At 42.1% G+C, this 26,895-nt stretch overlaps 1 long non-coding RNA gene across 1 annotated transcript in view; it reads right to left on the bottom strand.

Annotated features, from left to right (window-relative positions):
* Window positions 1-2,661: 2,661 nt before the first annotated feature.
* LOC144827769 (uncharacterized) overlaps window positions 2,662-26,895 on the bottom strand; it is a 135,869-nt gene continuing 111,635 nt past the window's right edge. Inside the window, exon 3 of the long non-coding RNA XR_013610356.1 lies at window positions 2,662-3,168. This is a non-coding gene — a long non-coding RNA (uncharacterized LOC144827769). The remainder of the gene's footprint in view (window positions 3,169-26,895) is intronic.

Here is a 26,895-nt window from a genome sequence, read left to right on the forward strand (position 1 = left end):
ACTGCCTGCAGCTGTGACAGGCTGTGTACTTCACAAGACTGCTTTGCTGCACCTGGAAGGACTGCTTTTCTACCTGGGGACTGCCTTGAACCCTCAGAAGCTAGCCCTGCTGTTTGAGTGCTGCATCTTCAACTGAACCCAGAATTCCCAGAATGACTCTCAGGGCTAGTTTTATAGACTTTTGTTCAGAGCTACAAGGACATGAAAAGCTCCAGCCATCTTGAACCTGCATCTTTACCCAGCCTGAGTAACTCCTAGTCTTTGGTTGTGGTGCTAAAGGTGCCCAGATAGCCAAAATCCAAAATTTGGAACATTTTGTCTAAAAACTGCTCTGAGATCTGAGGGAAGACTGGGACCAACCTGCTCGTCGTTCCACCCAAGGTCCATCTTTGGTCGGCCTGACTTCGCAGCTGCTCCCACTAAGCTCTTCTCAATAGCAGCAAATATTGTTCAGTGTTCCTTTCCCAAAGGGGTATCTGACCTTTTAGAAGTGCCTTTGACTACAGCCTCCTGCCTCTTCCCGCTGGAGATTTTGAACTTCCAAAAAAGTGACTAAGTCCTAATGTAATTTTTTTTACTGTGACTTCATCCAGTGCCTCCCTGACCATGACACCTCCTCCTCAAACACCACCTGCAACCTTGCCACACTAAAATGTTCTATGCCAAAGTTAAGCCCCAACTGACCCCAATCCACTTCTTGTATCTGACCAGCACTCCATCGTAGTTGGCAATATTTTTTGATTTTTTTTTACCTACTTTTGCGTGACTAGATGTCTGTAGTGGGCACTTTGATCTTTTAGGCACAGGTTTATGCTAAAAACTTTAAAAATTAATAACTTTGGTTCTACTGATTGGATTTATTTTACATAACTTGGGTTCTACTAAATGGATTTTTGTTATTTTAGTGTCAAATACTTTATTAAAATGTACTCTATTTTTCTAAATTGTTGTGTGATTTTTCGTTTGTTGAGTTTTCACTTTATTACTGTTTTTGTGCTGCATAAAACCTTATTGTAGAAAACAGTGCTTCACTAAGTCATAGATCAGTATAAACAAAAAATTAAGGAGTGGATGAGAGAAATTCTCCCCAATTGAGCAGTAATGTACGAGGCTGATGTAAGAACAGAGAAATGTTGTTTTTAAGGCAAATAATGTATTCAATGCACACTTTCTATAGCATATATATTCCTTAGCTAATATAAAACAATCTCCAGTACTCACATTTTTGTAAAACAAAGCGTGCAGTGATGAGGGAAAGATAAAAACATGCATCAAAAACACAGAAAAAGAAGTTTTACGTCCATGAATTATTTTTACATAATGTGTAAAGAGGAGTCGATATGTTTACAGTCAACGGTGAATCAACTTCTTTAAGTGTGAGGTGATCATCAGGATCTGAACACCAAGTATCTAGCAGGAACGAACATAGAGATCAGATGTATATCTAGCCGGGGAAGGCCTGAATTACATGACCTAATTAACTTGTGCCCATTTGCCTGGTGTGCAAAGGGGGTATTCAATCAATCAGGATAAGGGGAGAACAAATAGTGAGGGTAGGTTGGTCGCTCTGTTAGGAAGAAGAAAATGACAATGATAATGAGGTAAATGGAATGAAGAACAATTCTGCCATCAGAATCACCACAGAGCAAGACAAATCACCTATGGAAATGGAAGAATCGGCAAAGAGAAGGGGAATTCAGGAGATTCTTTTGGAGCGTCCAGCACCTGTGGCCCAGTAGACTTAGCAACAGCCATTGTGCAGCCTGTGAATTTACACAGAGAGGCTGAAACAATTGGAGACAGTTTAAGGAAAAGGATTAGGAACCCCAATTGAGTAAGTGCACTTTGATCAAGGCTAATATCCAAGTCAAAAACCAATTTCCCACAGGAAATAATGGGCAAAGGATTATGAAATGTAGCCATTCATAAGCGATCAACAGAGCAAAATGTTTAGCAACAAAGGAGAAGTGTTACACCTCAACACCCAAGTACACTAGTAGGTCATGTACAAAAGCATCAGAGACACCATTTTTAACATAGAAAGTTTAAGGAACTTTGAGTGGTATGTACCTAAAATTGGCAAGCAAATGTGCTTTGCCATAATAAATCTTAGAGCCAGAGCCGGACTGGTTGTAGCCGGCATTGGGCGTTTGCCCTCGAGGCTGGAAGGGTGGGGGCTGTTTTTTACGCATTGGGGGACAGTTTTGTAACTAGGGGCTGGTTTTGCAGCGATGCTGCACTCTTGGCCCCCACTAACAAAGGCAGCAGTGCTATGAGGCAGGTTGTGTTAAGCAGCAGTGCTTGACCCTTGCCCCCCCCCCCAGTAATGTAAATAGGTAATAGTTTTTAAGATAAGTGTGTGTTTTAGGGTTTAGTGTAGGATTTAGAATTAAAAGGTGGGTTAGGTTAGTTAGTTGGTATTAACCTTCAATTAAAATGTTTTGAAATATTAGAATAGTGTTGATATTTAATATTTTGAAGAATAGATACATTGCTTATTTTAAACATTACAACCTTACTTTATTCTATAGAATAGAATTAAAGGTATGATAACATATGGGAAGTATTTCTGCTAACTAAGCATATGCCACAGATGTTTTACTGTACTTATATCCTAATTTTGAAAACATTAATATAATGCAAATTCTGTCATCATTTTTATTCTATTTTCTTCTAAAAATATGCTGTTACATGATTCAAAAACTATGGTGTTAACAAAATCTTTACTATAATAATACATAAAAGTATTTTACGGCAACTAAACAATTTTTGTACTTTTTTGGCAGTGTAATATGTTTAAGATTCTTTTATACATTTTCAGATTTTCTTCTTCAACTCATTTCTGTGACTGAGTTAAAACATGAAATATTTTACAAATTATAATCCTCATTCGAAATGTTCCAATCCTTATCCAATATTATAAAAACATGGACACTGACATTGTTTAATACGGCTGATAACACAATTAGTTTACACATCATTTGAGGAGTGTAGGGACACCTTCCCGCAGAATGATCAAGACAACAAAATCTTGATTTCCAGATTTCAAAACTTCTTTTGATTCTACCTCTGGTTTCCTGTGTGCAGAATTGTATCTTTTTTCAGCTGAATTTTTGGGAGTTCCCATTGACTCTATTGTCCATGGCAGTAGGGCATGGCCGTAATCACCTAAAATAAAAAAAAATAGGCAATACATATTCAAACCTTGAATAATTGTTAAAAATAAAGCAAACATTTATTATTTTGAATTGTGCAGGACAGTAACATCACATTAATGTATCTTCCCATTCAGACAAAGTGACAAAACTTAAATATAAAACATTTTCCATTTTTCATGTTGGTAAAAAATAAAATAAAAACAAAAAACATAGCTGAAAGTTATGAATTGATATAACAAAATATTGAATTTTGAAATAAATTGAAAGAGTTCAAAATATTTGCTAAATGTAAAATTCAATCATAAAACTACTGACAAAGCAAAAGGCTAACTCCATGAAGGCTACTCTCAAAATTAGGATTGATGGTACAGTGCTGCAAAATGTATGAATCATATGCACTCCATAAATATGTTTGTAGACAGTATTTAAATCAAAAAAACCTGCACAGTTATGGAATAAGTCTGTTTGTGATTTGTATACCTGTGAACAGTTTCTGCTGCTGATAATAAATTAACATATGTACAAATCACCATCCAAGACCAATTGGGAAATGTGCAATTTGATAAGAACCTATCTTCACCTATTTTTGTTCTTGTTCAGTTTTTGAAAATATATATTTGTTGAGGAGTCATTCTTTTAAAGTACATTCAGTACAGTTTGAGGAAAGATGGGAGAGCACTCTGAAATACCAGCCACTTCGGCACATGTGCTCTGAAAGAAACCAGAGCCAAGAAAATGGAATACAGCTAAAAGCTTCACATGAGATGAATGTTATGGCATATTGAGAGGCTATGCTGTATCCAAAATTGATCCTATTTGTTCAAAAAGAGCCCTCATCATCTCTCTATTAAAGGCCCTACAACCAGTTTGGTGGGCCGACCACCCAAGAACCGCATTGTTCACAACACCGCTGCACCAGAGATCTACCGTGTTGTGAGTTATGCTGTCTGAAACACCATCCACGGTGGTCTACCCGGCGGAACCGAAGCAGTCTGCAATGTCAGCGGTGCTTCCAAAGATGTTGCCAGCGTAATACAACTACACAGTTGCATTTGCTGTGGTACACATCAGTACACCCAGTCTTCCAAGCTCCACTTCAAGACCCAGATGACTTGCAGTAGCCCTCCCAGTGCACAATTACAGGTCTTGGCCATCATGGATACTGAGTGCTTGGCAGTTATAGAGTGGGGTGTGGACTCTGACAAGTTACACTTCAATAACTGCCACAATATTGCAATGTCCTGTTTGCTTTCAACTCTGCTTTTGCTAATTTGTTGCCTTTCTACTTTCCCAACATGCAATATTCAAGGTATCGGAGATGTTTTTTGGTCTGTGGCAATGTGTATTGATGCAATAAGAGCACATGTATCAAAATCCATGACATGCCCCATGCTGCAATGCTGTCTGTAAGTGCACTGTAAACAAAATATCAATCCAGGACCCATGATATGTGTCAATGTGTAAATTTATGATCCATAACAAACGCACGTTTCCTACAGCAATGGAACACTAATCATGCATCAAGTGTTGCCAGCTACCATGAGGTCTTCTCACTGCAACTCTAACCAAGAAGCTAGTCGGTTTTTTGCCCCTTATCACTTGTTGCCCATCTTACCACTGATCTACATTATTCATAAAATTTTCAATGTACAGTAAATGCTGCACTCAAATATAAGTCTGAATACTTTGCTTGATGGTGTTTCTGGATCTATAAACTGAAACTATTGATGGCATGAGTGACACTATAACAGCAGTGTACCCCTAATAATGTCAGCCATGAAGGAAACTCAGCTTATTAGCACTGCCATGTGACCCTTTGACTCTACACTTCTCGTATGATGAACAATGCTACATATACAAAAAAGCTGGGAGTTTCCTGAATTAGGCACAACTAGGCCTTGATATGGACAAAAATACATGGTATGACTACAATGTGTTGGTAGCTCAGTTTTGAAGTTATCATGTCTATACCTAAAGCCAAAATGCCACAGAGCTTCACATCTAATAAGCTGATGAGATCTAATACTTTGAATGTCTACAAATGTCTAGTAACCAACTTCAACTCTATGCTAACAGCTGACAATACTAATCTGTAACTACCTAATTTGTTCCATTATTGGTACCCATTATCTTGACAAAAACAACGTAGTTGTAGATACCTCACTTCCACCATTAACAATACTCCCATTTCTCAACAGGTTAATAAACCATGCAACAAAATCTCTGTTGGAAACCAAACAAAGTTCCTCTCCTCCCCAGCAAGACATACTCAGTAATCACAATGCGCCTGAAGAGGCGGACTTGGATGACAGTCCTGGACTATCTGGTCAGTCTGGACAGATGCCAACACTGGGGCTTAGCGTGCCCACAACCAAACCCCCCCACCACAGCTAAGACAACACCGTCAACGATTCCCCCCCACCTGTCCACCTAGCACAGTGACTACCATCCTGTGCCTCTCAGTCATGATTTCTTACCCAGCTATCACCACCTAAGTCAAGGGGTGCAGTTTGTGCCAAGGTCACAACGTCAGGGGTAGGCATCGTGGGAGGGTTAATGTGGACACCAAGGCTGCCATTACCTATATCCTGGGAGTTTTGCAGGACTCACAAAGTGTGATGGGCCAGATTTTTACAGAAATCTAGGAAATGAAGGAGCTACAGTGGAACACATGCCAGGAAGTTTCAGACATCTACATTGCTGTGGCCAGCATCCACACTGAGGTGGCGGCATCCACACAGAGGTAGCCTGCATCCACACATAGGTGGCCGGCATCTGCACAGAGGTGACCAGCCTCCTCACCAAAGTGGCCTCCCTGGTCGTGGGTCTGAGGAACATAAACACCACCCTCTGCACTGCTTTTCCACCTGCATCTACCCCTTCCTGTGGCCCAAGTACATCTGCTCCATCAACATCTGCCACAACCACAAGAAGGGAGGCCCGCCAGAGAATGATATGTTTTAAGTGTCCCTGTCTCAACAGCTCCAGATCTCCCCCTCTGACTAACCAAAGGAACATCCATGGAACGAGCCAGGAGCTCAGGATGGCAATACCCCTAGCAGTGCCAGTAAGAAACCTCACCCCTAATGCCATTCTGTGTGTGCTACACATTCACTTTTCCATATCTGATGGGAGAAGTACATTGGACTTTGGAATCCAGAACAAATGGATTCTATTGCAATGGTTTCATCCTCCATGACTGGTGACTTCACATTTTTTGGTGTCGCTAATTAATTTTTTACTTGATTTTTTGGGCTTGTGCGTGCACATTGAAATGCACATCACCAAAGCATTGTCTCCTGTTGTAATTCTTACATATAACATAGTTATGCAATATTAATTAGGAGAGTGACAAAATAATAATTAGGAGCCTCAGGAAGGCCTATAAACTTGCAGTTCAGGTAATGAAGAGGCAGATAAGGGAGCAGGGTTGGGAGGCACTCAGTTAAGCTAGCGCCCTGGCTGACAGCGCCAGATTCTTGTCGGTGGTTAACAGTCCTCTTTTTTTTATATGCAAAACTCTAGCAGAGACTGTAAAATACCTGCTGAGCTCTGGGTGCAGCATTTTGGTAACATCTATAGTGACGTAAATCTAGAAGACCCTGAGAGAAAAATAGCTCCCGGCCCAGCAAGCATCCCCCTCCATTTCAGCATAGACAAGGTTTATAAAGCTATTACTTCAATATCGGGAGGAAAGGACCCTCGCCCAGATTTTAACTCATGTTTTAATGCAGCCTGCTCCTGTGGCTTTCCCTCATCATGGGCAAAGGTGGTTATCATCCCCATTTTTAAAGAGGTCACCTAGGACGACCAAGCAAACAATTTGGGGAAAGTAATATTGGATCGCCTAACAGTTTGGCTCTATCATGCCAACATTATTTCCGATCTGCAGTATGGCTTCAGGGAGGGGAAAGGGACTCTGGACCAATGCCTCAACCTGCATTTAGTGATTGGGAAGTATACCATCACTAGGAGGGGAGTTTAACATCTGGCCTTCATGGACCTAACCTCATTATTTGACTATGTTAATAGGTCTAAGCTGTGGTTGGTCTTATGCGATCTGGCGTTAGATGTGGAACTGGTCTCTTTCTTGCACACTGCCCATGAAAATACCACGCAGTAAGGTACAGCGCAGATGGCAGTCTGACAGAGTCCTGGGAAGTAAGAAGGGGGTCCGGCAATGGTGCATCCTGGCCCCTTTGCTGTTCAGGTTATACAGTAACAAACTGGGATATTCCCTAACATCTAGTTGCAAAGACACACCCAGAACTAGCTCCAAGATGATCCCTGCATTCCTGTATGCTGATGATGCGCTTCTACTAGCCAGAACCACATTGGGCTTTCAACGTCTTTTAAATTGTTTTATAGCCTTTACGGACTTGATAGATCTAACCATAAATTTTAAGAAGTCACATCCTATGAAAATATGTCACCGAAAGGCGGCTAAGGCCAAGTTTTATTGCAAGGGGGCCGAACTAACCAAAGTGTCCACGTTTCCATACTTATGGGTACTTTTAGAAGAACAATGATCCTGGTGTGCGCAACAATTATTTAAAAAGAATATCTTAGCTAGAGCAGCAGGGGTCACCCTGGATTTTGCTAAAAGATTCGAGTCAAAGCCCCTTTCCGCACTATTGAAGGTCTATAATGCAAAATGTTTCCCAATGGCCATGTATGGGTGTGACATTTGGGGCAACAAGGATATCCAGGGGACGGAGAATAATTGTATGCGCAAACTCCTTGCAGTCCCCACTGCAACCCCTGTTTTTAATGTAGATGAGGAATTAGGGGTGGGTTATATCTCGGATCAGATAGAGGTCGTGCCACTGTTACACTGGCTTAGAATCTGGGAAAGACCAACCCCCAACTTAAACCACCTTATAATTACTGATTGCATTGCATTGGAGGGGGTGCTACACATTCCCTGGTTGAAATACATAATGGAACAGACTAGATGGCTTGGCCGTCCTGACGTGTTCTTGAGCCCCGAGTCTCTGGGCAAGAATGCTATTAGAGATTTCTAACAGCAGTTTTGGGAAATGCAGCAGGGGCTTAGGGAGGAGATGGAACTAGACAAGCCTTCATTGAGAAGGTTTGCCATATTGAGCTTGGGTCCACAGATGTAGCCATATCTAACCTATGTTAAAAAAGCATATTGTTTTGTTCTGACCAGATTTCATTTGAACCAGGTTCCCTGGGTTTTTGCATTTCCCCAAGTTATTCGAAACCTGGCTCATTAAAACCCTGCACCTGTGATAAATTTTCAGAGCAGGATACTCTCCACTTTATGTTTTTCTCCGCCTACTATGATTCCTTGCACAGAAAACATATTTTACCATTACTTAGAGATCATCAATTTGTTCAAGTCAGGCCGGCTCTGTTCTATCTTCAAATGTTATCTTCTCCCATGGTTCGCTTTGGGGTGGGAAGTATTCTAATAGGGGCCATCAGACATAGGAAAAAGTTGCTGTCACAGTAGCCACCTTGTTTCATCAGCCAGTGCAAACATGCTTTCCCAAACTATATTAATATGCACTCTATGAGATAATGCCTATAGCTTCTGGCCTAATGCCTGGCACTGTTGCACTTTATTTGATGTACTCTTTGTAGGTTTCTATGTGAATACTTTTATGTGACCTAAGCGTTATATATAAAATGTATTTTAATGAAATGCTCCTTTTTAAAACTGTTTGTTTTTATGGCTCTCGGCTGCCGAATAAAGTACTTTTCGACTTGACTTGGGTGCAGTCTGTCCCAAGGTCACAACTCACGGGGGTAGGCGTCGTGGGAGGGTTAATGTGTACACCAAGGCTGTCATCACCTATATCCTGGGAGTTTTCTAGGACTCCCAAAGTGTGATGGGCCAGATTTTAAAGGAAATCTAGGAAATGAAGGTGCTACAGCGGAACACATGCAAGGAAGTTTCAGACATCCACATTGCGGTGGCCGGCATCCACACTGAGGTGCCGGCATTCACACAGAGGTGGCCACCGTCCGCACTGAGGTGGCCAGCCTCCCCACCGTAGTGACCTCCCTGGTCGTGGGGCTGAGGAACATAAACACCACCTTCTGCAGGGCTTTTCCATCAGCATCCACCCCGTCCTATGGCCCAAATACATATGCACCATCAACATCTGCCACAACCACAAGAAGGGAGACCCGTCAGAGGATGCTACATTTTCAAGTGCCCCTGTCTCAGCAGCTTCAGACCTGCCCCTCTGTCGAACCAAGGGAACATCCATGGAACACATCAGGAGCTCAGGATGGCAATACCCCCACCAGAAGCAGTAAGAAACCTCACCCCAATGCCATTCTGTGTGTGCAACACATTCACTGTTCCATATTTGAGGGGAAGAGTATATTGGACTTTGGAATCCAGAACAAGTGGACTCTATTGCAATGGATTCATCCACCATGACTGAAGACTTCATATTTTTTGGTGTCAATATTTAATTTTGTACTTGATTTATTGGGCTTGTGCACGCAAATAAAAACACACGTCACCAAAGCATTAGCTCCTGTTGTAATTCTCACATATAACATTGTTAGTGTACTGACATGTGAACATTGCTATGTGAAAATTATGGAATACTGGAAGAAAGGATATGTTGTCTGTTAAAATCAGCATCTCTACCATGTCACAACAACACATACATACAAGTGTCTGGGATTACAACATCTTTATTCCATGGTTCAAGTTGTAGGCTGACATGATGTCAGACAGATAAACAAGACATACTTCAGTTATACTGGGTCAGTCATCACATAATCACTTTCAGACTCTCACAACTTGGAAGGAAGAGACAGATCTGACAATATACCACACAATAGGCAATATCAAATGAGAACTAAATGATCATCTGGAGCCATTTTAACGACCTTCCAAAAGGAATTCTACATCAAAGTAACAAACAAAGAGACACATCAGTACAACGGTTTCTGACCACAGTGTCCTTTCAATCCAGTGTTACTTGCAACTGGTGTAATGTCACAAACAAATGTCAGTGATGTGATAAAAGCACTTTGCACTACAACGAGGAGAAAAGCTACATCGAGTTCATAGACAATGAGGAATTATCCACTCTGAAGACTGGATAGCATGATTTGGGCACAATAGTGAGGCACATATTGTAAGACCAAAGCATCACAAGGAACAAGTCCAATGGAAGCCAGGTAACTTCTATCCTATTGCTGTGCAAACTGTCTTGGTACTGACTTTGTACAATCAAACTCTGTGACACAGATTCCCATGGAGAATCCATGTCCAATTCGTACATTTGAACAGTATTTTATTTCTTACTAATGTCAGAACTCTGAAATCTCCAAATGTAGCTTACATGGTGAAGGTGCCTAAAAAAGACTAACACAGAGAGATTAGCTAAGAAAACACACATATGACAAACATCACATTGTCAACTTCTAGATAACTATTTTAAGTGGATTTTAAATCAATTCTGTTGTTTGAGTGATCCACAATATACATAGTTCATCAGCAGTAACATTATGAACACACATTAGTGTCATGCTTTCACTCCCAGCAATATTCATTTCCCAGCCACTGGCAATAATGTAATACCAAACAAGACTCATCTAATATTGACAAAGTGTGTAAGAGTTGAGGATTCCACTGCCTCCTCTTGTAAATAAGTACAATCGAGTTTGGAATCCTTGAAAGGATGAGTCCAATATTAGTTTGCAAATCAAGTATAAATCCTTCACCTAAAATGTTACCTAGAATACTTTTCTGAATCCAGTAAGTCTTTTATAAATCCAGACAGAACCAGTATGAGTACCAATCTCCTGGCAATTTGGTTCTAGCTGCTTCAACTATTTATTGTAGGTGTCTAACAAGAAACACTTGGAAATACTAGGAATTTATAATCTATGGCTCTAAGATGACTGCCTCAGTTGCGAGTCTTTTTTTCGAATCCTGTGGCACTCTGGGAAGTGTAGCTACTTTTGACTCCATATGAGCAGAAAAATTGAACACTACTGAATTTCACTGCAGCACATTACTGGACCTGGCTGGCATACACAGCGGAGCATCCAAGGCCTAATTGGATGGCCTCCTATATGAGCTACAGGGACATAACAAGCTCCAGAGACCTTGAACACTGCACCTTGCCTCTGCTGGAGTGAGTTCTAACCACCAAAGTGGTGCCCCCTAGGTCCAGGAATCTTGGAAGTGGTGTTACAGGTGATGCTCCTGCCTAACCCTAAAAGTTGGTTCTTAGAATAATTTTCACAAAAATGTGCCTGAAGAACCGACAGAAGACTGGGACCTACTTGTCAGCTGATCTGCCCAATATGCATCACCAGAAGGCCTGACTTTGCATTAGCTCTTACCTTCATTTTTCTCCACATCAGTAAATCTTGTTCAGCTAGACCTCTTGGCACTGATATCCGGTCTTATGAATCCCTCTTTGACTGCGGATTTCAGCGTCATCCCTCTGGATGTTTTCAGTTTCCAAAATGCTGTCTAAGTCCAAAGGTAAATATCTTCATTGGGCTTGACGGGGACAGGCTCCCCATCAATGATGATGACCTCCTCCACCTGGAAATGGAGATTTTCCTGCTCTGAGCTTTTTCCCACAATCCTCAATGGCTTCACTGAGACTTCATCCAGTGTCGTGTAGTCCCTATATTGCCCATACAGGATCTGCGCGTTTGGATAACATAAACTGTAGGATTGATGGCAGACTAACTCTGAGCACCCCCACCGAGTATGTTAGCCTGTTTGCATTAGCTAGCTCACAGTGCCACTAGAATCTCCTCTTATCGGGAGGAGAATAGTTTCTGGTAACCTTAGACCATGACAATCCTGATCCCTCAGAATCATTGAAACAATATACTACTATTCGCTCAGTCACGCATGCTCATTTATTGTGTCTCAGAGAGTTACACAGAAGAAAAAGTTGGGCATGCTACAATAAGTATTTATTGCACATTTGTTCGTCTATAAAAGTGCTAAAACAACAGTTAGACAGTAGCAGATATATATGATCAGCAGTACAGTGAATATAACAGGATAGTACAGTTCTACCATCCTGCAATAATCATGAATACATACATGAATATAAAATGCAGGATAAAAGAAAGCGCACGTATTCCTATGATGCCTATCTAGATGTACCTATGTGTACCTAGCATGTGAGTAAGTGTGAACCCAAGAATCCCTCTAGGTTTAGTCTAACCCCATTACCTAAAGCAAGAGAGTGTGGGACACCGTCCTGGTCTCGAGTTGCACACCCCGCAAGGGAAGTGTCAGACCACTGTCAGCTGGAGCGCCTGCATGCAGGAGCTTCAGCATCTCTGGTCAGTATGTCAGCCTGGAAGTCTCGGTTCCCTCCAACGAATACTGGCAAGAGCTACTGTATTTATAAAGAAGAGTATCTAGGGTTCCTTTGTCCCTTGTTTCTTGTATTAGCCCTTGCTGGTTTTGAGGATGACATACGGGATGAACCTTGTTTGTAGTTATTGCGCAGGTGGATGTAGCCCCAGCCTAGTTTCCAAGAACCCTTTTGAATATTCATTTATACTGTGTCAGTCTAATGATGACGTCATAGAACGCTATTGTTTGGGAAAAACCCTCCTTCTGTGCCCAGGACTAGAACTAGGTAAGGTTCAACCCTAAAAGGCTTGTAGTGTAGGGGAGGTAATGTAGGTGAAGGGGCATGATATTACCCGAGACTATGTTGGGGTACCTATGTGAAACATAACAGCAGTGGCTCACCGACATCAATGGTTGGTGAGTCAAAAGCAAACATCTATCCCTTCTCTAGCACTAAAGTGACATCCGTAAATAAGCATTTCAGAAAGAAGGGTAAAAGGTATCAGCACGTGGAGTCTCCCTAAGATGTCTTTCCACAATCAATGTGTCAAGTAACCTGAAGCTACAGAAAACAGAGCTCGTTCTAAGATGCTCTCTTCCTGAAGGCGGGAAGAGTGGTTCACTATCCCTAACTTCAGCAACCAATTATTCGGGGATAATCTTCCCATGGTACAGTTCGGGTCGCTGAAGGTAACTTTCCACAATGTCTATGGTGTGTCTTCCTCAATACAATTTGTCCTAGGTGACCATGCCGTCTCTTGTGTGAAGTTCAATGGCTTTCCTTTATCAACCCAAGACACTCGATTGTAACTTCTTGTCTTCTTGCCTAGCTTACTAAAACAAATTCATTACTTTTCCTAAAGAATGCATTCCACACTGCAATGGAAATGGAAGAAAGAACAGAATCTGCAATGCACATGAAATTCAACTATTAGTTTAATTTGAAAGTTTCAAGGGACTTGCATTTCAGGCCTACATAGGTCAGCTAACATTATGTGTGTCTCTTTTCCATCAGTGTGATTTCCACAACCATTATTAGCATTTCAATTATTAAATTCATCTGCGTGTGAAATAACATAATCAATAAGTACATTCGATATATGTATAAGTGTCAGTTGCATAATACGAGTACTCCGTGTTAACATTTTCTGCTAGTTACATTTATTTTCTACGTTAATTCTCCAGAACATTTATCTGTAAACTAAGGCATATCACACAATTGTGTTAATACGTTTCACAATTCTAACACCTCATGTTAATGATAATTTCATGATTATATGTGGGTACGTTGTACGTGTGATTATGATGCACCCCTGACATTTAAATGAGATTACGGCTACATCAGTTCCCCCCTCTGATGACTTTGAGTCATCAAAAAACTTCCAACACCCTCGTACAGTAGACTGATTTAAACAGATGTCGTAGTTGGTCTTCTTTGTCTGAACTCCTCCGTTTGCTTCACATTCTCATAATGTCTGTGCTTAAGCCTTTCCTTCCTACTCTCTCTTTCCCTTAAGGAGTTCCCAAACGTCCTTGTCTTGTGCCACTTATACACTCTTATTATTCCTACCAGGACAATGGTGCAGATTATAACAATCAATATTGGCTTTAAGATGTATCCAAATAATCCACTTCCCAAATATGCAAACTACTTTCCTACTGCTCCAAACCCTTCCCCAACATTATCCCAAACTCCCTTGGCTGCCAAATTCTGCCTCTCATGATGAATATCAGTGATGTTATTAATATATTCCCTAAGAACTTTATTCCTATCAGGGAAAAAAGTACAAGACTGTTGTACCTTCATCCTTCAACATAACCGGCCTTCTTTTGCTAGTAATACATCTAATGCAAGACGGCTCTGCATCATCATGGCTCTCATCAAGACCATTTCTGCATTCAGGAGTAATAAACACTGAGCTTTGTTAATAGACAACTTATCCACGATTGTAGACAGCCTTCTGATCTTGACTTCATTTAACACTATTCCTAAACCAGGTATTATCGCTCCAAATATATCTCCTAGAGCCTCTTCTGCGCTCAATAACAACAACGACAGTGAAACCCCTACCGAAATTGCACCTATCCTGATATCCCCAAATATATAATAATGATGGAAATATCCCAAATGTGTTTGTGTGCACACAGTCAAAGTGCAGTCCTTAACTAGAATCAACAATTTTGCAATTAAAGTCAGACGGTGCACCACTGACTTATTGCATATTAGACAACAATAAACAATGACAAAATTCAGTGTCAGAAAATATGTTATGTTATGTTAAAAATATTTATACCGCGCTCGGTCACAAAACGGTTTCATGGCGCTCATAGACAATTGCGGGGGGAACAGTGCAGCAGAGTTACTCAGTAGGCTAGCTGGAAAAAGTGAGTTTTGAGTAATTTACGAAAACAAACATAACTGGGGCAGAGTCTGAGGGAAATAGGAAGGGAATTCCACAGTGTGGGAGCCAGGAAAGAAAAACACAAGCCTCCATGCTTTTTGCGTTTGTACCTTAGAACAGTCAACAGGTTGTGGGAGGTGGACCGGAGATCTCTCGAGGGGGCGTAACGCTGAAGGCTGGAGGTGGTGAAGGCACGAGCTTGATCAATAAGAGCCTTGAAGACAGTACAGCCAAGTTTGAACATGCAGCGGTAGGCCACAGGGAGCCAATGCAGTCTCCTCAACAGGGGCGAGACATGTTGATGTTTGGGCTGATGAAAGACCAGTCTTGCCGCCTGGTTTTGCACCAGCTGCAGCCGGTGAAGATGGTAAGCAGGTATTCCAACATAGAGGGAGTTAGCGTAGTCAATACGGGAGGTAACAAGAGCCACGATGACGAGAATGAGTGCCTCGGTGGTAAGGAACCTACGAATTTTGCATATCCTGCGCAGATGGAAAAAACAGGATGATGCAACTGCATTAATTTGAGGCCTCATAGACAAGTCACTACATATGATTACGCCTAGGCTCTTTACCGAATTGACAGGGCAGGGCGAAGTCCCAAGGGAGGGGGGCCAGAAGCTAGAGTTCCAGGGATTAGCTGGCCCACCCATCAGCACTAACTCTGTCTTGTTAGAGTTAAGCTTCAGCTGACTATAGTGCATCCACTAAGAGATCGCGAGCATGGTGATTGGAAATTAGCACAGGAGGAGGGGGTGGGATCGAAAGTAAAAATCAACTGTAAATCATCAGCATAATTAAAAATAGTAACCGGGGTGTGACGAAGGGAAGCTATAAGGGGTTGCATGTAAAGGTTAAACAAAAGTGGCGACAAAGCAGAGCCCTGAGGGACTCCACAGGAAAGGGGGGAATAAGAAGCGGAGTAAGTGGACAGGTGGACTGCCTGGGAACGCTGGTGCAGGAAGGATCTGATCCATGTAAGGGCCATGCCTTGGATGCCCGCGTTGTTGACACGGTCGATCAAGATGGCATGATCGACCGTGTCAAAAGCAGCCGACAAGTCCAGTAATACAAGAGCCTGGGCAATATTCTTGTCGGCGCCTTGCCTCAGCACATCCATCACGGCCACAATAACAGCTTCGGTAGAATGAGCTGGCCGGAAGCCGGCTTGCTAGTTATCCAAAAAGAAAGAGCCCTCAATGAATGCACTGAGACAACGAGTAACGTAGGTCTCCAAGATTTTTCGGTCGAAAATTACTCATGTCCGAAGGGTCGGCACCGAGCTTCTTTAGTATGGGAACTACAACCGCCTGTTTGAAAGAATCTGGGACCGTGCCAGTGGCAAGCGAGTTGTTGAGCAATGACAGCGGGGGGGTCAGGGCAGGCCAAAAACACTTCTTTGAGGATTTGAGGGGGGCAGCAATCATTAGGGGAGCCCGAGCTCACCAAATGTAACAAGGAGATGAACTCGGTCGGGGAGATGGGAGGGAAAACAGCCAAACGACGGGTGTTTATAAGGGGTAGAGGAGGGGGAATGGTGGAAGAAGGAGGGGGAATGTTATTCTTGATGGTGACAATTTTTTCAATGAAGTATGAATTCAGAGAATCACAAAGAGCTTGAGTAGGTAATGGTTGAACAGTGACACGGTCCGGCAAGGTGAGCTCCTCAACAATAGAAAAAATGTCCTTAGCCTTAGAGGCTGAGTCCATAATTTTCTGAGAAAAATAAGAGGTTTTAGCCAATAAGATAGATTTTTCATACTGTTTCAATAGGTCAACATATCCGGTTTTAGATGTTGGGTCGTAGTTGCGCCTCCATCGGCGCTCAGCTTGGCGGAGGGACAATTTATCCAGTTTCAATTGATCTGTGAACCACCGCTGAGCGTCATGGGGACGTTTAGTTTTTATAATTTTTAGCGGGGCCACTTAATCACTGTCGGATACCAGCCACTGCTCGAGATGACAGGCCTGGTCAATCAACGGGGCCTGGTCCCTAGGGGCTGTAGAGGCTAAGATGGCGTGGAATTCTGCAAGATTGGCACGTTTCCAGTTACGAGCAGTAAAATTGGTTATAGGAATAGGATGGACAGGCAGAGTGAGGTTGATGGAGAACGAAATAAAAAAGTGATCAGACCAAGAACAAGGATACACTGAGGGAGGGGAGATGTCAAAGTTGGTCGTCCAGACTTGGTCGAGAATATGACCTTTGCTATGGGTAGCTACTGTGATATGCTGATTGCAATTCAAACCGAGTAGAAGGTCGGTGAATTCCTCAGAGAAATTACTCTCGCGAGGGTCTGATGGCCAATGATGAGAATTTTGGCGGAGTTAATGATTAGCTGGGAGACCAGGTCACCGAACTGTTGGGAGAAGAGGGGCATGTAGTCAGGAAGTCTATAAACAAGGACACAAATAAAGGAAAACCTAGGAGAGGTAAATTTAAAGGTAAGACAGTCAGTTTTAGCAAGAGTGAAAGTTTCGAGGATAGTAAACTTATGCTGGGAGCGAATTATAGCTGTAACCCCCCCTCCTGCTCTCCCGCCAGCCCTATTAGATTGTAGGATATAGTAGCCGGTGGGGATAGCCGCAAGGATATCCGGGGCAGAGTCTTCAGTGAGCCAAGTCTCAGAGAGAAGAAGGATATCCACTTTATTATCGTCCAGCAGCTGAAATATCTCAAGCTGGTGTTTCACCAACGAGCGAGTGTTAAGATAAACTACCACCAGGGACTGTGGTCCAGAGGACCCTACGCCAAGTAAAGTTGTAGATGAATCACAGTAACGTGTCAGGGCACTCAAATCAGATGTACCTAGCAGGGAGCCCTGGGAGATAAAAATACCACAATTTTGAGCGGCGCCAACAGCACGAGAATGCAGGGGCCCAGAGTGTTGGAGGGCGAGAAGGTCCGCGAAGGAATAGGTAGTCCGATGGGCATAATGGATGGCCGCTGGCCGCGACCGGCCGCGGACAGGAGCAGACGGGCTTAACTTTGGCGCAACTTCGGCGGCAAGTCGGCGTGCCCGCTGCGCTTTCGCCTAGTCACCATCTGAAATACGCCTAGGGGAGGAAACAACTAGCACGCTAACCTGCGTGGAGAGTGTGGCAGGCAGGAAGTGGTGTGGGCGTGTTGCTCACGAGGAGACCTTCCGCTCGATCGGCACACAGCCGCGGCGGAACGGGGTCAGGAGCAAGAAGAGCGTTATTAGGCGAGTAAAAGCGGCATTAGATCAACAAGTGTCTTAAATCACACAGAAACAGTACATATTAAAATGGCATTAAATCATCAGGTGTCTTAAAATCACACGGAGACGATAATCATGAGGAAATACAAGAACGCTAAGGAGGCTGAGCGCTATGCGTACTCCGAGCAGCCTGGTCGCCGCTATCATCACTGGGAGCACGGAGCTCGCCACTAAATATAGCCTTTAGACTTCACTGCAACTAGCACGCTAACCTGCGTGGAGAGTGTGGCAGGCAGGAAGTGGTGTGGGCGTGTTGCTCACGAGGAGACCCTCCGCTCGATCGTCAGAGAGCCGCGGCGGAACGGGGTCAGGAGCAAGAAGAGCAAGCAGGTAAGTAGCGTTATTAGGCGAGTAAAAGCGGCATTAGATCAACAAGTGTCTTAAATCACACAGAAACAGTACATATTAAAATGGCATTAAATCATCAGGTGTCTTAAAATCACACGGAGACGATAATCATGAGGAAATACAAGAACGCTAAGGAGGCTGAGCGCTATGTGTACTCCGAGCAGCCTGGTCGCCGCTATCATCATATGTTCTCTATGTCTTCTTTTTTTTCATAAATAGTTCAGATGTGACATTCATTATGTAGTGAAAAATACCTCTTCTGCACTCAATCCACATATTCCCCAACTGTTCGGCTTCATTCCAAACTCTCTCAACCCTCCATATGGTATATGTTTGGAATCACGACAGCCAAATAACATGTACCATATCATATGCTCGGTAAATGGACATGCATTGTTTCCACACAAAAAATACACTCCTGGCACCATTTCAAACTGACTCTTGCAAAAACATCTTTGAGAAGATATGATCACACACACTCTGTTCCACAAACACTGTATCATATCTAATTGCAACTTGACGTATGAATAGTTTTCCTAGTTGTTCCCAATCTAAAGCTATAGAACCAGAACTTCCCTTAGCCTTGTGAGAGAACTTCTCCTTGACCCATTCAGAATTCTAGTTCTTGTTGTCAGTACCAACAACCAATCTCCTACATCTATCTTCTACAAATTTATTTTCTATTTCTGTTAGGATGAATGTTAGGTTATGTCCATGCGCATGAGCAGCACCTAATATTACTTTAGGTGTGAAATCATTTTCCATTCTCTCTATTTTTTTGTAATAATCATATGTGTTCAGATGTTTGTGTAAGGGAATTTCTCCGAGTACCACATCATAAATTAAGTAGTAGTAGAAGAAATGGCCTTTTGTATAAAACATACTAAGAAGTAAGGTACAACTAATGCCATAAGCCAAAGGTAAGTGATGGTATCAAATTCCCTCCTCCACTGAGGCAGACATTGCATGCACACATTTCAATCTCTCACTTCCATAGTATCAAAATACTTGATGTAGCGGAAACAGCATTTTATCTATAGGGGTGCCTTATAATCATACGTGTAGAGCGCATCCACATATAATCCTTTGTTGTATTAACATGAAGTGTTAGGATTGTGAAATTTAATATCATGAATTGTGATGTGTTTTAGGCTATTGAATGGTACAGTGGAGAATTAACTTAGCAAGTGAATGTAACTAACAGAAAACATTAATGTGAAGAACTCATGTTTTGCAATTGGCGATATATTAACTGAGCATGCCTTATTTTCGCTGCAATTCTGTGAAGCTCATTTGCTGTTTTCTTGTAAGCCTGGCTGGAAATTTCCCTGGACGTAAAATGCTTTAGAATTAGCAGTTTGAATTTTGTGTGTGCTGTGAGGCTTGCTCGTTGTCATGTTTTGTGTTGCAGGTTGAAGAAGTGCCTTTTTAGCTAGAATAATGCCTTTGGTTTATTATTTAGGAAAGGAGAGAAAGAGATACAGGGGCGAAGTCGATAAGAGTAACTGTTGCGTTTCACATCGGAGAAGGCCTGGGAATCCAGGTAGGTATGTTGCAGTTCGGGAACATCACTATCCGATGGAAAGCTACCTATGAGATCATGCTCAAAGCAGATGGCATGACCCGGAAGGGCTCTTGTGAAGATGCCTGTAATATTGGAATGTTGTAAGTAGGGAAAGCGCCACATTTCTTCTCTGCCTTCTGAGAAAGAGCATCTGAGAATGAGCTCTGTCTCGATAGCTTTATGCTAACCGACCCATTGACGGTAAAGAGACTTCTTTGGGAAACTACACGGACTGACACCTTTATGGCTTGCCCTGGAAGATGCTTAAGTAGGGATGTCATGGTAGTGCTAGTGTAGGGATAGATTAATGTTTTATACACATCAACTGTCAATGCAGGGTAACTTGGACTCATGCTTTTTGATTTTCTGTATACTACTTTTTGAACTGATTGTTCTACTTTTGTTTCACCACCTCCGAATGACACGCAGATTTGGCATTATGCTAATTCAGATGTATTGTTACACTCTCATATTGAGGTGTCTTTATGTCCAGGCATTCTAGGCTTAGTAATAAACTAACTAATCGTATGTAATTGTCTGTGGTTACTATGTGTACAGAGAAATACAGAATTAGTAATTGATTGTCATTTATAAAGAAGTTCTTCCCTCTGTGCTTTCATAAAAAGAACCATCGGATCATAATTTTAGAATAGATCCAGAACCTATGAGCTCGGCCCTTTCATAATCATACAACTCCGTAGCATAAGCATTCAGCGTGTAATCACCCTTATAAAGGTCTACATGAAGAAAGCTGCTATTTTGTTCCATTAAGCCTTTTTCAGATCCTAATGTACCCTCGCTTGGAACCGCTGTTGTAGATATGAATGTCCCTTGCACCCCCACCCCATGTTCCTTCGTTTGGATGAGCTCAAAATAAATTCTACAATGACTGCTGCTATAACTATAACTACGCCTACAATGAGTGTACCTTTAATACATTTGTGCCCACGATTCAAATTTCCAGACTCCATCTTTAACTAGCGCGATCACAGTTCGAAAGAAGTTCACACACAAAGTCTCTTTTCTGCGCCTCTCTCCACTTCGAATAATTTTGAAATCTCTGAAAGTTTTTTCGAAATGTCTCTGTTTTGAAATATATACACAGCCTTAAAGATTTACCTAGCCCTCTTTCTTCTTCTTCTTCTAGATGAAATCCCTAATTTGTATTCTTTTTCCACTTGGGCCTAGGTTATCTTCTTCAGAGCAATTATTTACAGATCAAAGTTCAGTTCACATCCCTAATCAAATCAGAGCCAACTACCTCAATGACATATTGCAACAGTTCAGCTTTCAATGCTGCAATTTCTCGAAGTCTGTGGTGCTCCAAAATTTGGAATTTCAATTTCCTCTAAAATCAGAGTACACAAGCCACTCAATCTTGGTGGAAAAGGAACAGTCAATGACAGAAGTGCATTTGCTTCAATTCCTGGAACTTTTAACAAGATCTTGACAACCAGTATTGAAATCTTGGACCTCAATCTCCCTGGCATTTGTAGCCAAATAAGTCCACCCTGAGAGGAATATCTCCAACAAGGCACTCAAGCTCTCTTGGACCTTCTCACACCTTCTGTGTTTGGCTCTATTTCACTTAGATCAGACTCTGAAGATGTATCTATTGGTGCAAGTTCTATCTCAAATGCAAGTCTAAGATTTCTCTTCTTCTGTCTCATATGCCACCTTTTACCTGCAATATCCTTCTTTCTGAGCTGCTCACCACCATTTGTCACACCAGTCTCTTCTTCTGAGTCAGACTCTCTGTAACTCGCAAACGTTGTTGTCTCCCTACGGAGTCTATACTAGGGACTTGGTGTGTGTCCAGCCACTTTAGGTGCCTCTGCAGCTGGGCTTGCCCTCTCCTGCGACCCCTCAGTCACGGCTGGGAATACTTCTGGGAGAGGAGCTCTACATCAGAGGGACCTGAGACTCATTGCGTGTGAGAAGCATGAATCCAGTTCAGCACTCCTCCACACTTCACATCAGTCGTAGTTACTAGTATCACTTGATATGGCTTACACCAACGAGAGTTGGGACAGTAGTTTTTCCTCACATGATTCTTGACCAGAACCCAGCACCCTGGGTTCAGGTTGTGGCAGAAATCCCCTGAGGTCTGTGCAGTCGCAGATTCAACCTGATGAGACAAAGAATGAACCACGTCAGCCAATCCGTTACAGTATTCAAGGACCAAATCATCTGTGATTCTCACTAGCATTAGCAGGTAAATGCATTTCTTTTCCTATGAGTATCTCATGTGGTGACAACCCAGTTCTCCTTTCAGAAATGCTGTGCAAACTCATCAGCGCTAGAGACAATGCATCAGGCCATTTCAAAGATGTCAAAGCGCACACTTTAGCCACCTTGCTTTCAATGTCCTGTTGACTTGCTCCACCATACCAGATGCCTCTGGCCTGTAACTACATTGTAGTCTTTTATACACACTTAAGGTGGTGCACAACAATTTCATGATCTCGTTATGGAAGGATGTGTCTCTGTCTGACTCCAATGTAGGTGAAAAAATCAAATCTAGGATGTGCTCCCTCAACAACAACTTTGCTACTGTGAGGCTATTGCATCTCCTAGTTGGTTGAGCTTTAACCCATTTGGAAAAGATGCACACAACTACCAGAATGTACCTCAATCCATTACACACAGGCATCTCAATAAAATGCAAATGGATCACATTAAAGGTACCCCCGGATCTGCAAATGTGACTCAAGCCAACAACAGTCTTCTTTCAAGCATTCATTGGTTGGCACATGACACACCAATGACATACAGCTTTTACAATCGCTCAAAACCTAAAATTGAATCAAGTCTGCCTATACAGTCTCACCATGGCATCTCTCCCTATATTCACTGCTCCATGAACTTGCCTCACCATCGGGTTTAACAAGCAATCTGGTAACACCGCCCTACCATCAGCGGATACCCAAATGTCATCCTTCCTTTTCTCACAAAAAGCTTTGATCCAACCTGCTTTTTCCCAGTCTGCAGCTTCCGATTGCAACCTCTTCACCTTATCCCATGTATCAGTGACAGCTAGCATCATGCTGAGCTCTGTCTGCTCTGTTCTCTTGCCAGTATATTTGCCATTGAAAATACATGCATAGAAAGCACGATAATGTGCAACTTCATTTGCCTACCTATTTCCTGTGCTGAGAAATAATTTCCCTTCTATGGACTGTGCACTTGATGACGGCCACTTCCTTGGCAATTGTACAGCTTCAAGCAGTTGTTTTACTTTTTCCCCATTCCTGATTGGGGATCCTGATGACGTTAGAAACCTTCTTTGTGACCATAGCTTTCCGGAATCATGAACCACACCGAAACCTTACTGGCTATCGGTATAGACTGTGACTCGGATTTGTTCAGAAACAAGGCATGCACAGGACAAAGCAATGATTTCAGCCACTTGTGCAGTGTACTCCCTGTAAATATTCAAATTTCACCACTCCAGAGATGGTACAGACAGCAAACGTAGCTCTCAGATTACCTTTATTGTCTTTTAGGCATGAAACATCAACAAAAAAGGACTGAATCGAGATCAGGCAGTGGGTAATCCTGAATGTCTGGTCTCTGCTTCATGCAAAGCCTATTCACATCCAGAAGTTCATGGTCGTCACAATCGTCCCCATCAGCATTTGGATAACATGCACCTATCCTCCACTAGGCACTTACCATAACCGATATGCCTCTATTCCCTGCGTTCCCTCAGGTGGTGCCTCGTCACCGACTCGAATCAAATTTGTCACATTACTTCCCAAAAAATTTCAAAAGCATTTAACCCATTTCATTTTTACAATAATTCAATGCTTCAATTCCATAAACGTCAAATTTCTTTCCCCTAATCCTGTTATAGTTTAAATTCTTGAAAACTCTTAATACTTGAATCATATAACGGACCTATCACAGTACGGCACACTCTGACATCACTCTCACTCCGCACACATTCACTCTCACAATGATGGTGCCGAGGACCCGCTAAGCAGCGGTGAAAAAACAATTATCATGCAGGTATGTGGGGCATTCACTAATTAAAACTATATTCAGCAACTAAAAAGACAAAGTCCCTACAATAAAACAGAATGCCACAGAATAGCAATAATTCACAGCGCAGCTGCATGAAGCGCATTTACTCAGAGCCTTGTTCGTAAAGTCAGTTACCTTGTACAGACCGGCCCGCAAATGTGACCGTCTTAAATAGGCGTCTTACGTGACCGCCTGACAACTCGAATGTTGTCCAAAAATGGCGCCCGCCAGGCATCCAAACTCTCCCCAAGCCAAGATGGCGTCCGAGAAAGTTCGTGATGGTGCCGAGGACCCGCTAAGCAGCGGTGAAAAAACAATTATTGTGCAGGTATGTGGGGCATTCACTAATTAAAACTATATTCAGCAACTAAAAAGACAAAGTCCCTACAATAAAACAGAATGCCACAGAATAGCAATAATTCACAGCGCAGCCGCGTGAAGTGCATTTACTCAGAGCCTTGTTCGTAAAGTCAGTTACCTTGTACAAATGGCATAAGATTGATAATGCATTCCTGAGAGACATCTGGCACAGGCAACACCTTTGCACCTTCCGATACCTCTACCTCCACATGCACCTGTCCCAAACCCAATTTCAGAAAAATTTGCAAATCTGCCATGCCCTTTCTTGTCAATAAACCACACAGACTGCTTTACTTGAATACAACCCCCTCAAAGACAATCTCCTGCTGAAGGACATTGGAAAAGGTGGCACCTCTCAAATATACTGCACACTCATGACTAATGCCCTCGACTGTCTTGTCACCCTCAGAAGTGGGAGGGATAGGTGACTTCCCCTAGAAGAAGGTGATTGGCAGGACGCTTGTACGGTGCCCCAGGAACTCACTATATCATCTCGACTCCAGCTTATCCAATTACATCACCTGTGTACAAAATATTAGTCCTTGCATACTGGCAAAATCCCTCAACCCGTCTGTTACCACAGCACTTGCCTATAAAACCAATTTCTTTCTGATGGCCTGGCAATACCCCAAAGTTGCAGATTACTGCCACCGGAGTGGAGATAGTCTGTCCCGGATTTTTGACTGTATGATCAAATTGATGTCCTAAGTTGCATTACTGGGTATCATGGTGGGACGTGGCAGCAACCAAAGTGATTGCATCATGGTGGGAATGGGCACTTTAGTCGTGAAGAGAGACATTGCATGGAAGAAGTCTGTAGACCTTCCTGCACTTTCTGACTGGCACAGGGGTGTGGATTCATATGCCCAACAGGAAGAACATATTCATTGTGCCAGGTGATGCTCTCATAAACATATTTGGGGTAAATAATGGGACTTCCATGGTCTGGAACTAAGAAATCTGTGTACTTGATTTATTTTTCGGATGTGGAAGGATACAACGCTTACATACTGTCTGACTTACTGGCTATCACTAAAATGCACTGTTCTGTTCCCAAATTGTTTATAAACAGAAAGAAAGAAAAAGAAAGAAAAGCATATCCGGATTTTCGGTCTCTCTTTTGTTGTTTTTTTCACCTTCAGATAGCCTATAGGTCTCAATGGAAAAAGGCAGACATAATATGGATGACAAATTCCCAATGTTTACTTTTCAGATAATGATGGAAGTATTGTCCCAAATGCCCCCGGTGTGGTGTTATTTGTAAAGGAAATAAAACAGTGATACAAAACAGTGAGAAAACCAGTATACCAATTTTATTCTTAAAGGTAATCATAGTGATGCCTACACAATGTATTTGATCACTGAATTAAACCGAGCTAAATTACCTATACCTCTGTGATGCCTTGATGTCTTATTTTGGCACACAGATGGCCAGCAACATTTCACTATAATCCATGCATAAATAACTCAAATGAATTTCAGAATTGACTCTATCCCTTTTGTCCACCATAAGTGGTAATCTCATCATTCTTGCTAGGTCCAGCAAAGGATTCAGTCATTTAAATTTGAGCTCAACCGTTGGTAGCTATGGCAAAAGACAAGCTTAACTTAAGAAAATGTGTACACCATGTAGCAGTACCAAAACAGTGGAAAAGTTGAAAACCTAACATATAAAATATCCTACTCCAATTTAGAACAATAGAAAATAGTGAAATGGACAAAATGACACCAACATCACACAAATCCAATAGCTGAGACGGAGGATATGAAGTTTTAAACTTTTAAGAAAAAATAGTGCCAAAAAAGGTTACGCAGCAACCATAGTTATCAAGTTGCACTTGACTGGTACTTAATTATATACATCAGAGATGGGGCAGGGTAAGTTCTGAACATAATCCTATCCCCAAATGTTTCAGATCATTCAGTTTCAAATGGTGCTCAAAGGATTCAAGTGGCTACTCTACGCTTCCAAAACTAAGACAAACTGCCTCCTAATTATATTCAATATTATCCTGAGCCCCAGTGTTCAAATTTCAAATGTCCAAACAATTCAATGCTGTTGTTATCTCCTCTTTATGTCCACAAAATTTAATGCTGTTGTGATCTCCTCTTTATATCTAATCTTCATACGAGTCCAATTAAATCCAACTTGAAAATGTAACAAACACGTCTTTTGTCTTATGGAAAGTATACCATTGACTTCATCAGAGCTACACATTAAATGATCACTAACCTCAGTAATATTCCATTATTGTTCTACCATGTTATTAAATATCACCACAGTGATCAAGGCCATAAGTGGAACAAACCCCAAACCACAAAGCAGACTTGAAAAGTAATGAAATGTTAGTTCTCAGTGCAAATATGTTGTACTTCCATAGTTCCACCAAAACAACCTTCATTTCACCATTGTGAGCAGGAGGTGAAACAAAGGATCTAGTTAAAATAAGAAGTTGGACGAGCAA

The sequence above is a fragment of the Lissotriton helveticus genome, chromosome 4_1 (assembly GCF_964261635.1).
Source record: "Lissotriton helveticus chromosome 4_1, aLisHel1.1, whole genome shotgun sequence".
NCBI lineage: Eukaryota > Metazoa > Chordata > Amphibia > Caudata > Salamandridae > Lissotriton > Lissotriton helveticus.